General features: G+C 46.5%; 1 protein-coding gene across 2 annotated transcripts in view; it reads right to left on the bottom strand.

The window, feature by feature from the left end:
- Positions 1–12,588, bottom strand: part of LOC136623722 (calcium-binding protein 39) — a 47,440-nt gene that overhangs the window by 25,842 nt on the left and 9,010 nt on the right. The window contains exon 2 of one of the 2 annotated variants that reach the window (XM_066598200.1): positions 2,789–2,871. The exons of the other annotated variant lie outside the window; for it this stretch is intronic. The gene's annotated coding sequence lies outside the window, so the exon portion shown is untranslated. The remainder of the gene's footprint in view (positions 1–2,788; positions 2,872–12,588) is intronic. 2 annotated transcript variants of the gene reach the window in all.

The raw sequence follows: 12,588 nt of genomic DNA, 5'->3' as shown, positions 1-12,588 counted from the left end.
TCTAAAGGCATCTTTAAAAGGGTCTCGAACATTTAATATTCCTTTTACTTTATATCTGCAGTGCATGTATAGAAGAACTCAATGGACACTGCTAATGCATGGAATATGTAAAATAAAAGCCCCAATCTGGTCAAGACATACATCTATTTTATAGAAGGCAACCCAATGGCTCAGCTGTTACCAGCTGCCTTGCAGCAATCGGGACCCAGGTTCAAATCTCCTCAAGGACGACGTCAGCGTTACACCATGTATGTTCTCCTTGGGTTTGTGTAGGTTTCCTCCCTCCAAAAATATACAGATAGGAGAATATATATATATTATGAGCTCCAATGGAGACAGAACCCAACAAGTGATGTACAATATATAGAACATGTATGTAATGTAAATAAAAGGTCATTATTATCAATAAGGGTTATAATTTCAGCAGTTGGTGGGGGCAGGCCAAACGGTAACCAGTGATGGAGGTTAGCAGGTATGGTAGTACCTGCTTGCACGTTTCTCTTGAATACTTGAATAGATACTTTTATTTAACTCATGAAAGTGGTGGACTCTGGTTTTGGGACAAAATTCTGACCCAGGACCAGAGGATGGAAGGGATCCATTACCTGTAGAGGAGCTGCTCGGCGGTCTCTTCCAAGTACCATTTTTCTACCATTTTCTAACTACACTACTTGCCCAGTGTTGATCAGCACCGTCATAACACACTAGTAGTTTAAGACTATGAATGTTCTACGTGTGACTAGGTAATCTAAACATGGCCACGAGAAGATCTACAAGTAATATACTCCCCCTACCACCCTCTGGTCCAGAGATGGACTTCTTTCCCAAACCCGGAAGGTCGCTTTAAAGGACAAAGTCAAAATTGGTTTCAAACTTTACTATAAAATGTTAAAACTTATTAGGCCTTGTCTTCTGTGAGACAAGTAGGCAACATTGTGTGGGTACATCAATATTTGATTTATAGGTTTTTGTTATGAATTTAAAAAAAAAAAAAAAAACACCCAATCAATGATACCATTCCTCTGTTATTTATACACTATATGCTGATCACTTTAAACAACAAAAGTCAAAAAAGCTTGAAAAGCAGCTGCAAGGTGATTACACTCAAAAAAAAAAATAAAAAAAAAATAGATAGATATATATATATATATATATATATATATATCTATCGACAGTACAGTACTAATATTACAACCCCAGCAATTCTAATCCCCTTTTTTCTTCCATTACTGCCCCCCTCCATAGTGTAGTAAGAGTGGTATTGGCTTCAGCAGCAGACTACAGTTCCCATCTTGCACTGCTGACATCTATTCCAGGCGGCTCTCCTCTCCCAATATTCCCCTGCTGCTCCCCCCTCTTCTGCACATTGTGCTCCATCACTGCTGAGCCTCTCAATTTAGCATGCTCGGCCAGCAAAGTGACAGCAAACTAGAAACATCAAAGTTTGGGCCAGCAAGTCGTGAGCAATCATGCAGAACTACTGAGAAGATTACTATATACTGAGTCAATAGGAGTCAAGTATACGGAATAGCTCTTACATTGTGCGCGCTATTAGGCGTAGGACTACAAAACATGTATTTTTATACCAACTGGTAAGTTTAATTGAATAAAAAATGATATTTAAAAATAAACCTATTTCATTTGTTATACTTTAATTATGGTCACTTTAACCTTCTTATTTTCCTTTGAACAATCTATTATCACAGTCTCAAGATTTTACGTTAAACCGAGTCACGAAACTGACTGAGCGCTGCGAGCTTTGAAGTTGCGAGGGAACAGCAGACTGCGATGTCCTGCGGGACGACAGTATTGGGTCATCCAGTAAGTGAGATAATGGGGGTCATCAAACAAAGTCTTCCTCTTTGATTGAATGATACTATCAGTAAACTTTGAAGTCGAGTGCCTTGCAACACGGAATGATTATTGTGGGCATCTGAATGGTAATCGTTCAGTGCGAATGGGTGACGAATGATTTGTTCGCTTATTATTAAGTTTAGGCAGGCATAAAAACCAAACGATCGGCCCGTGTAAACAGGCAGACATTCATGTATGGAGACAAGTGGCTGGAAGAGATCTCTCCGGTCTGCTCGGTCTCCATTCACTGAGCGATCATCAATGTAAAAGCACTGGAACAACTGTGGGCACTTCATCCCCTGTAGTGTGTAGAGAAGGGCCCTAAAACACAAGGCATAATTCGCGGTGGATTTTTCCATGGCGAAATCCGCCCTACAAACCACACCATAACTGCCGTGGTTTTTGGCGCAGACCTGTTCGTGGGATTTACTCTACCAACAGGCAAAATCCACGTGCAGAATTCAGTGTTCCCGCACCAAGACATGACAGGTCACTTCTTGACACGGAAACGCTCGTTTCCACATCAACGTTTCACATGCAAATTGTGCCCACTAACAGGGCAAAATCCGTGTGTCAATTTGGGCCAAAAAAAACACACTGTAAAATTCAGGTTCTTAGCGGTGGAAATCAGAAATCAGTCAGCAGTGCTTCAATTTTAAGTCAGTCGGTCAAAAGATCTTTTGCTTTCATGATCGATGCTTCTGGAAAGAACTTTTGTCGAATTCCTGGTGGCATCGAACACAAATGGCCAGTGTGAACAACTGTAATGTCCAATATGGACTGAAGGATGTATGGCTGACTCTACAAAACCAGACGACTGAGTTCGACCATCAACTTAGTCTATCTAATGTGTATGGCCAGCTTAAAGGGAGAGGGGAAAAGAAAGGAATTTAAAAAAAAAAAGGTTTTTTGGTTGTTTTCTTTTTTTGCTTACCTGTAATTATACTTATTATGTCCCAATAATTGGGTGTGCAGCCAGCCTCTGAAGAACGCAAAAAAGGAAAAGAAGCAGCCAACCTGCAGAATAGTAAAAAGAATAATAAATTTATATATAATTTTTTTAACATGCAAGATATATATGTTCACATTTTGGTATCTGAAATCACTAACAAGACAAAAGAAAAAAGTAATTAGTGTTGAGCCTTAGAAGATTAACCACACTTAAAGGGGTTGTCCCGTGCCGAAACGGGTTTTTTTTTTTTTTTCAACAGCCCCCCCCCCCCCCCCCCCCCCATTCGGCGCGAGACAAACCCGATACAGGGGTTAAAAAAGAAAACCGGACAGTGCTTACCTGAATCCCCGCGCTCCGGTGACTTCTTACTTACCTGGTGAAGATGGCCGCCGGGATCTTCTCCCTCGGTGGACCGCAGGGCTTCTGTGCAGTCCATTGCCGATTCCAGCCTCCTGATTGGCTGGAATCGGCACGTGACGGGGCGGAGCTACCAGGAGCCGCTCTCCGGCACGAGCGGCCCCATTCAGAAAAGAAGAAGACCGGACTGCGCAAGCGCGTCTAATCCGGCGATTAGACGCTGAAAATTAGACGGCACCATGGAGACGAGGACGCTAGCAACGGAACAGGTAAGTGAATAACTTCTGATAACTTCTGTATGGCTCATAATTAATGCACAATGTACATTACAAAGTGCATTAATATGGCCATACAGAAGTGTATAACCCCACTTGCTTTCGCGGGACAACCCCTTTAACCCCTTGAGTGGCACGCCCGGAAAAGTTCCGTGACGAGCTCCACTGCTCATAGCAACATAGCCCGGAAGATTTCCGGGCTATGTATCACTATGGGAGCTGCAGAGCACAATGCCACAAGCTGTGACATTGTGCTCTGCCTGCACAGACCCTCAGAGATCAAAGCAAGGGCTTTGAAAAACCAGCAGAAGATATTGCCGACATGTCGGCAATGTCCTGCTTTGTTTACAGGTTGCCATAGAGACCATTGGCTTGTCAGAAGCAAGCCGATGGTCTCTGTGGCAGGGAGAGCTGGTTGTTAGCTGTCAGAGGACAGCTAGGTACTAGCTCTTACAGCAGAGATCAGAGAAAACCTCCGATCTCTGCTGTGTTAACCCTTTACATGCTGCAGTCTATGTGACTGCAGCATGTAAAGGGCTGTCACTGCAGCATGTAAAGGGCTGTCACCATCGGACCCCTGGAATGTGATCAGGGGTCCTGATGGGTCCCTGTGGAAGTCCCCTAAAGGGACAAAAAAAAATAAAAAATTTAAAAAAAATTAAAAAAACACTTGTCTCCCTTTACTTTGTAAAAAATCAAAAATACAATCACACATGTGGTATCCATGTGCGTCGTAATGACCCAGAGAAGGAAGTTAATACATTATTTAACCCCTTAATGACATGGCCCCTTTTTTTCTTTTTTTCCCATTTCTTTTTTTCCTCCCCCCTGTTTAAAAAATCACAACTTGTCCCGCAAAAAACAAGTCCTTATATGGCCATGTCAATGGAGAAATGAAAAAGTTATGGCTCTTGAGACGCAACTGCAAAACTAGTTGAAATTCAATGATTAGACCATTTTAAAAAACCTGCCCTGGTGGGCACGACAGGGTGGTAGGAAACCTGCCACTCAAGGGGTTAAAGTAACTTTTGCTATGTCATAGCTCCATGTCAAAATGTCTGATCCTTGGGGGTCGGGGTGCTGAGAGGCGATCAGTGGGTGGAGGCTCAAAAAAATAAATTTAAAAAAATTAGCCAAGCGTAGTTGCTCCCTAAAAGGACTAAAGCCAGTTTCCCAGTTTCACATGTCTATTATGATCACAACTGCATCTCACTCAGTTCTAAGAAAGAAAAAAAAACACTGAATTTACCATATATTTCTACAGTAATACAAATTTGGTTCAGGAGAGATATAGCGGGGCCAGATGTACGCTGCATGCTGTTTGCGTTGGTGCCAGCAATGATCGCGGCTGTGCTGTCATGCAGGAGCGATCATCGCCGAGTGAATGGCGGTGGAGCGGTCTGGAGATCCTTCCAACCCCCGCACCTCCATTCGCAGTAAGCAAGCGACTGGAACAACCAAATGAGAACACACACACCCTCCACCCCGACAGGGCATATATAGTTTATTACTCTTAGCATATAAGTCAATAGTACAAGCAAAGAAAAATATGTAATATATCTTGTGAAATGGGGAACTCTTGTATATCAGACTCCTCTCCTCCTGCACTTAGCACTCGGAATTCACTGATCTCTTAAAATCTGTCTTAGAGGACAGAAGTGATCAGCTTCATTGAAAGATAAGCAACAGCTGCACAGGAGGCGTGAGAGCGCACAAGAAACTGACTGCACTTAGTAATCGTTTTCCCTGACCCCAATGCCGGATTCACATCTACACTGCTCAGTACTGCTGCATAATGTCCTCTATGTTGCCGCTTCAGAGGGCGTGCTACAAGGAGATGAGCAAGCAGGATCTCCGCTTCTCTCTGTATATGTACTCTATACGAGGCAGCACACCGAGAGGTTAAAATCCCCCCGTCCTCCCCTCCTTAGTGTATTATAACGAAACTGCCGGGGTAGGAGCTAACAAACTTTTTACCTATCTGGTTTTTTGTTTTTTTTTTAATCATTATATACATACATACATACATACATACATACATACACACACCTATATCTTTTTTTTTTTTTTTTTTAAGGGAGGGAATGTACGGGTGCTGTCGTGGAGACTCCTGGAAACCCGATTATCGGGTAGGTATAATCCTACTTTTCCCAGGACGTCTCCACGACAGCACCACCTGAGACGTATCAACTAAATTTATTCTAGGGTGGGATTGCCGCTGAGAGGACCTTACGACCGAAGGACATGTCCTCATCAAGCTGCACCTTTACCCTGTAATGTTTGACGAAAGTATGGGGCTTTTTCCATACTGCTGCCTTGCATATCTGCTCTACTGATGCCGAGCTAGGCTCGGCCCATGAGGTCGCTATTGCCCTCGTGGAATGGGCTTTAAGAGCCGAGGGGGCCTCCTTCCCCAATGTCTTATATGACTCGCTAATGGCCAGGCGGATCCACCTGGCTATAGAGCTTTTAGCTGCTTTCTTTCCCTTGTTAGGGTCTGAGAACTGGACAAACAGGTTGTCATCCTGCCTCCATGGGCTTGTAGCCTCAATGTACGTCAGGACCGCTCTTCTGACGTCTAAAAAATTTTGGGCTCGTTCTCGCTTGTCTTTTGGGTGATTATAGAACGAAGGGATTACGATGTTTTGGGCCTTATGGAATGGGGATACTACTTTAGGCAAGAAGGTCGGGTCCGTTTTGAAGACTAATTTGGTGTCTGTAATTTTGAGGAGCGGGTGGCGGATGGATAGGGCTTGTAGCTCGCTGACCCGTCTGGCTGAGGAAATGGTCACTAGGAAGATAGTTTTCACTGTGAGCATTTTTATTGAGAGCCCCTCAATTGGATCGAAGGGTCCCCCTGTCATGGCCCCCAAGACTAAATTAAGATTCCAGTATGGGCATATGTTGGTGGGTCTGGGTCGTAGCCTATCTGCTGCGGTCAGGAATCTACTGATCCACCTGTCCCCAGCTAACTTAGTGTCAAATAGGGCGCTAAGGGCTGCTGTTTGGACCCTTAGGGTGCTTGGGGCGAGGCCCATATCCAGGCCCTCCTGCAGAAAGTCCAGGATCAAAGGGATGTCCGCGCCGCTGCTCGAGGAGTCTCTCTCCTGTTTCCAAGAGGTAAGCCTCTTCCAGATTTTCTGGTATATGCGGTTGAGTGTCTCTTTTCTACTTGCCATCAGCGTTCTGACTACCTTGTCTGAGAATCCCCTGCCCCTCAGTATGGATTCTTCAGTAACCAAGCTGTTAAATGGAGTCTGCTTATGTCGGGGTAGTTCAGGGGCCCCTGCGTTAGGAGATTCGCTTGAGCCGGAAGGGTGACTGGTTCCTGGATGCTCAGGTTCCTTAGGAGGCCGAACCAGCTCCTTCTTGGCCAAAAGGGAGCCACCAGGATCAGGGTGCACGCTTGTGACCTGAAGTGCTGCAGTACCCTTGGGATTAATGGGATTGGGGGAAAGGCGTACACCAGTTCTCCCCCCCCCCCCCCCAATCCTGGCTGAGGGCGTCCACCGCTGTTGGTCGGTCCACCTGTCTGAGGGAGAAGTTCTCCACCATGGCGTTTTGTCTTGACGCGAACAGGTCTAGTTGTGAGAGACCCCATTTGTCCGTCACAATCCGGAATGCCTCCTGGGATAGAGACCATTCTCCTGGGTCTAAATGCCCTCGGCTGAGAAAGTCTGCCCTTTGATTCAGGGATCCCTTCAAGTGTACTGCCGATAATGAGAGGATGCGGCCCTCTGCCCAGCAGAATATTCTTTGTGCGATACTCTGTAGAGCTGGCGACCTCGTGCCCCCCTGGTGCCGAATATGGTATTGTCCGATAGCACTCGTATGTGCTGGTTTTTTACAGTGTCCCCCAGGTGCTGTAGGACCTTCCAGATCGCCTGTAGTTCGAGGACTGGCGTTTCATCCCCAGCGGCCATGGGCCCTGTAGGAGCTGGTCTCCGACGTGCGCCCCCCACCCCCAGGAGCTTGCGTCTGTCGTGACCTGCACCGCCAGGTTCAATATCTAGTGGACTCCCCTTCCTAGGTTTCCCGGGGACGTCCACCAGTGCAAGGATACTTTCACCGAGTTCTTGATTTGCATTCTCCTTTCTAGCGAGGATTGCCTGCCGTCCCATGCTGAGAGAACTGCTGCTTGCCTGTGCCCATGCTACCCCCGGGATGCATGACATTAGACTTCCCAGGAGGGACATAGCCTCCCGGATTGAGCATGACCGTCTCCGAATGAAGGATTCCACCATCTGTCGGATTTTCTGTACTTTTGACTCGGGGAGGAAGGAGCACTGAGCTTCTGAGTCGAGTGTTATGCCTAAAAACACCTTCTCCGTGCTGGGGTTTAGGCTGGACTTCTCCCAATTTATTATCCAACCTAGGAACTGTAATAGGTTGAGCACTGTTGCCAGGTTTTCTGCTAGGCGTTCCCTGGACTCGGCTATAATTAGGATGTCGTCCAGGTAGGGGACTATCAGAATCGACCTCTGCCTTGGGTAGGCTGCAACCTCCGCCATGATTTTCGTGAAGATGCGGGGTGCTGAGGAGATTCCGAAGGGCAGGCATCTGAATTGGAGATGTCTTGTCCTCTTGCCCATCTCTAGCGCGAACCTTAGGTACTTCCTTGAATCCCTGTGGATTGGAACGTGAAAGTAGGCGTCTTTCAACTCGATCGATGCCATGTAGGCACCCTTGGGGATCAACCTTACTGCTGAAGTAATTGACTCCATCCTGAACTTCCGATATTTGACGAAAACGTTCAGGGGTTTTAGATTTATTATCATGCGTGAGCCACCGCCAGGTTTTTTTTATTAGGAAGAGTCTGGAGTAGTGCCCCCAGGTCTCCTCTCTTTGTGGCACGAAGGACACTGCTTTTAGACGTTGTAGGTCCTGTACCGCCTGCTGGAGCGGGTGCAGTTGTTGCGCTGGACCTCGCGTGGTAATGTATCTTCTCCTGGGGAGGGATACCAGCTCGATTCGGTATCCCTGCTGCAGGATCTCCGGGATCCATGGGCTCCTGCAAATTGAGGCCCATCGATCCGCGAAGCTCCGCAGCCTCGCCCCCACTGGGATGGCGTCAGGGCTTCTGCTTGGCTGGATCCCCCTGGTGCGGGTTGAAGAGGAAGTTCCTTCCTCTGCCCCCCTTGGGGTAACTCCAGCGGCCCGTCTTGCCTTTGCCTCTGTACGGTTCCGGCTGTTGTGCTGGGGCCCAAAAGAAGGTCCTCCCCTTACGCTGTTTTTCTTCTGGGAATCCTTTCTTCTTATCTGACGCTTTTTCTAGGATCTTGTCCAGATCCGGACCAAAGAGGAACTGGTCGTGAAAGGGGAGCGAGCATAATTTATTTTTTGATGTCATGTCACCCGACCAGGACTTCAGCCACAGGACTCTTCTGGCCGAGTTGGTTAGGGCTGTTTTAGCCGAAAGTTTCACCGACTCCACCGCTGCGTCCGCCAGGAAATTGGTGGCCATTTTTAGCATAGGGAGGGAATCTATCATTTGTTCCCTCTGTGTTTTATTCGAGATATGCAGCTCCAGTTGCTCTAGCCACACTCCCAGGGTTCTAGCGACACACGTGGCTGCAACACCTGGTCTGAGCGTACTGGCAGCTGCCTCCCAGGATCTTCTTAATAGACCCTCCGCCTTCCGATCCATTGGGTCTCTAAGCTGTGTGGAGTCTTCAAAGGGTAATGTTGTCCTCCTAGCCACCTTAGCCGCTGGGACGTCCACTTTGGGTGCTTCCTCCCAATTTGCGCATGCCTCCTCCTCAAACGGATAGCGCCTCTTAACCCCCCTAGTGGAGAAGGAGCCAGTGTCGGTTTTCTTCCACTCCTTGTGAATTAACTTGCATATGTTTTCGTGGACCGGGAAGGTATGCTTCCGCCTCTCTCCTAATCCCCCAAAGACCTCGTCCTGCATGGTGCGGGGTTCCCTGGGTTCTTCCATCTTAAGTGTGGCTCTAACGAATTTGATAAGCTCCGTTAGGTCTTCTCTATGGAAGAGGTATTTTTTGTATTCCTCTTCCTCTGAGGACTCCTCGAGCACCAGCTCTTCTGGTTCTGATTCTGAACTCTTCTCAGAGTCTGAGTGCTCCTCTGGGCTATACGCCTTCCTTCGGCGTTTTGCCCCTGATGCCCCTTTGTGTGGCGTTTTAGGAGTTGTCAGGGCTGACCTTACTTCCTCTCGGACGAGCTTCCTGACGTCCTCGAGGAATCCCCCCGATTCTTCCTTGACCAGCTTGGCTATGCATGTTTTGCATAATGGCCTCACATGCGAAGCCGGCAGTCTTGCGCCGCATTCTGCGCATTTTTTCGCTTTGGCTCTGGGAGGGGCATCTCTTATCCCCCTGGCAGACAAACAAAATTTGCGTGTAAGGATGCAACATTCATTAATAACATACGCGAATATGCATGCCTTGTTTTGCCCCACTGGCTACTTACGGTTCCCGCCGCGGTTGAGCATTCCGCGACCTCTGGTGCTGGAGCACTCATTGCTTTGTCACTGGTGCTGCAGACACTCTTGGGGCAGTAAGCCAATACTCACTAAATGGCTCTTACTCACTCAGCGCCATCTTCTCTCAGGTTCCTTTTAAATTCAAAAAATTTTTTTTTTGAATTTTGGCGCCTTTAATTTTAAGCCCCGCCCCCTCCGAGTGCCGGCCACGAGTGCCGCGATGACGTCATCGCGTTAGTCACATGGCGCGGCGCCCTATCAGGAGGAGGCGATCTCAGGTGGTGCTGTCGTGGAGACGTCCTGGGAAACATATATTGCTGACCATTCCCAGAGTATTGTCACATTGTGGGCAGCACATTATTGTACAGAATGTCAAGGTAACCTCTGTGTTCACCATTCTTGTCACTACAACCCACAGACTGAGACCATGGCACGTAAAACATCCCAGACCAAAACCTCAGCCAGCCATACTTAACTGTTACAAAACACTTGAGCAAAGGGCGTTCCCCAGGTATCCACCTGATTTGAAGATGCAGTAGCACAATTTATTACTCCATAGAACATTCTACCATTGCTCGACTGTCCAATGACGACACTCTTTGGACTACTGACCTTTGAGAGATCTTGACAGATGTTTGCAGGATGAATAGAGGGAAACACCAGCTGAAGTGTATCAGACGTTAATAGAAGGTACACTATGGTATCCGATGTCATGAGGGCCAGAAGGAGCCCCAATAAGTATTAATATATGTAAATAAATACTTCTGATTCGTGCTTGGGTGTCCAGTTACTTTTGGTAGGAGAGTGTATATGTTTAATAAGTACCATACAGCTTGGAAAGGGCAATCCATGCTTTTTTTTTTATAGTAAAGTCCACTGTCAATGAGCATGAATATTTCTTTTCATACAGAAAAGCTGCAAGTCACGGGACACGGTATCCGACAGTAAGGGTGTATTCACACGTAGCTGATTTGGTATGGCTTTTGTTACAGATTTTGGTGCAGATCTGCAGCAGTTTTTGCACCATTTCAATTGAATTAAAACTGGATGGGTGAAATGGATTCAGACCTGTACTAAAACCTGTGTAAATGCACCCAAATGACAAGGAAGAAAAAAAGGAAAGAGTTTGTTTTTTAAAAAATATCCATCTATACATCATGAAGATAGAAAATGAAGAACACAAGGCATCTATGTGGGCGCTTGCTACTATCAGCAAGTTTATTTGTGCTGCTAAGCGTTCACATACTGCTGTTAAGGTCCATTTACACACACAGATCGCTCAAAATGAACCTGAAATTACGGTTTTGGGCGATCATTTTGCATTAGCCACTAATGGGCTAATCAGCCCATTAGTAGCTAACCAGCTTCATTTGCATGTATTTAGAGAGCAGCCGGTGGTCTGTTCTCTAAATGCGTTGCAATTGTTCTCCAGCGGAACAGCTGCTGAAAGAATAATCAGCGCTGCCCGCGGAAAACTCAGTGTGCAGCCCGTTTCATGAGTCCCGATGGAATTTAAGCTGAGCTGAACTCAGCGATGGACGAAAAGTGAACGATGGGCGCACTTTTACTCACAACAATCATTCAAAAGATGGCTTTTGAGCAATAAACGTTTAGTTTCTTCAGCAGGTAGGTGTGCATCATGTCCGGGCAGGAGCTGTCTAGATCTTCATGTTCTTGATCGACTCGATCAACGTCTGCTACTCTGATAATTGGTTCCTGTTCTGGGATTGCTCGGCTCTCAGGTACTGCTGCCACGTTGCGTCTTCTCTCCCCCCCCCCCCCCCCCCCCCATGTGTTCCTCCAGTCTAGTTGAGTCTCTTCTCCGCTGGTTCCGCCGTCTGTGTGTTTGTATCGCAGTTGGAAGGAGAGAGCAAGTTATCTTTTCGGTCTCTGCTTCTCTAGTGCATCTCCTTATGCCGTGTTTAGACGGAACGATTATCATTCAGTTTAAACGTGAGCCACTGACTGAATGATTGAGAATTGTACACATTTCATTCATCGTTCAGTTTCAGCCGGTATAAAAATTTGCGCTGGCTCGTTCACATGTTGGCTAACCTATGGGTCACCTTGATCTTAGCCTCCAATGTCGTTTTCCATGGGGGTTATGTAGTACTCTTCCTCTTGATTGTGTATCCAAGTATGTCCCGGATCATATATTATATACCAAGATGGAAAATGAAGAATACAAGGCATCTGTATGAGGAGCACAAGGCATTCCTGTTGTGGTGGCCACACTCATTCAGTGTTCACTGATGCTCTGGGGTAAACCTTCCCTTGCAGTATATCCATTAGCAGAACCTCTTCCTTTGACATGGATCCACTTACTGTCAGACAACACAAGGTTAGCTACTACTTACCCCAAGTATAGCCGGATACTATTCTATATCTGGCACAAGAGCCAGTGGTCATGAGACTTGTTAGCGACCACTCGTTTAGTACATGAAATGTTTGCTTACTCCATGGCTGGACAGGAACCAGGCAGCCAGCGTGTCTACAAATCTACTGCGGACTCATGATTAAAAAAAAAAAAAAAGTTTTCTAATGGTATCTAGGGAATTACTTATGGTCTCCTCTCTAGTTTACACTACATAGCACTGCTATCATTGTGGTGGTTCGTTAGTAGACATCACCGTCTCTGACAAGTTAATATCTCTGCAAGTACGAGGGTGAATCAAAAAGTAATGCCTAACTGTTGAGGTATATGA

The sequence above is a fragment of the Eleutherodactylus coqui genome, chromosome 1 (assembly GCF_035609145.1).
Source record: "Eleutherodactylus coqui strain aEleCoq1 chromosome 1, aEleCoq1.hap1, whole genome shotgun sequence".
In the NCBI taxonomy this organism is placed as follows: domain Eukaryota; kingdom Metazoa; phylum Chordata; class Amphibia; order Anura; family Eleutherodactylidae; genus Eleutherodactylus; species Eleutherodactylus coqui.
This window is presented reverse-complemented; position numbering and strand designations above follow the sequence as displayed.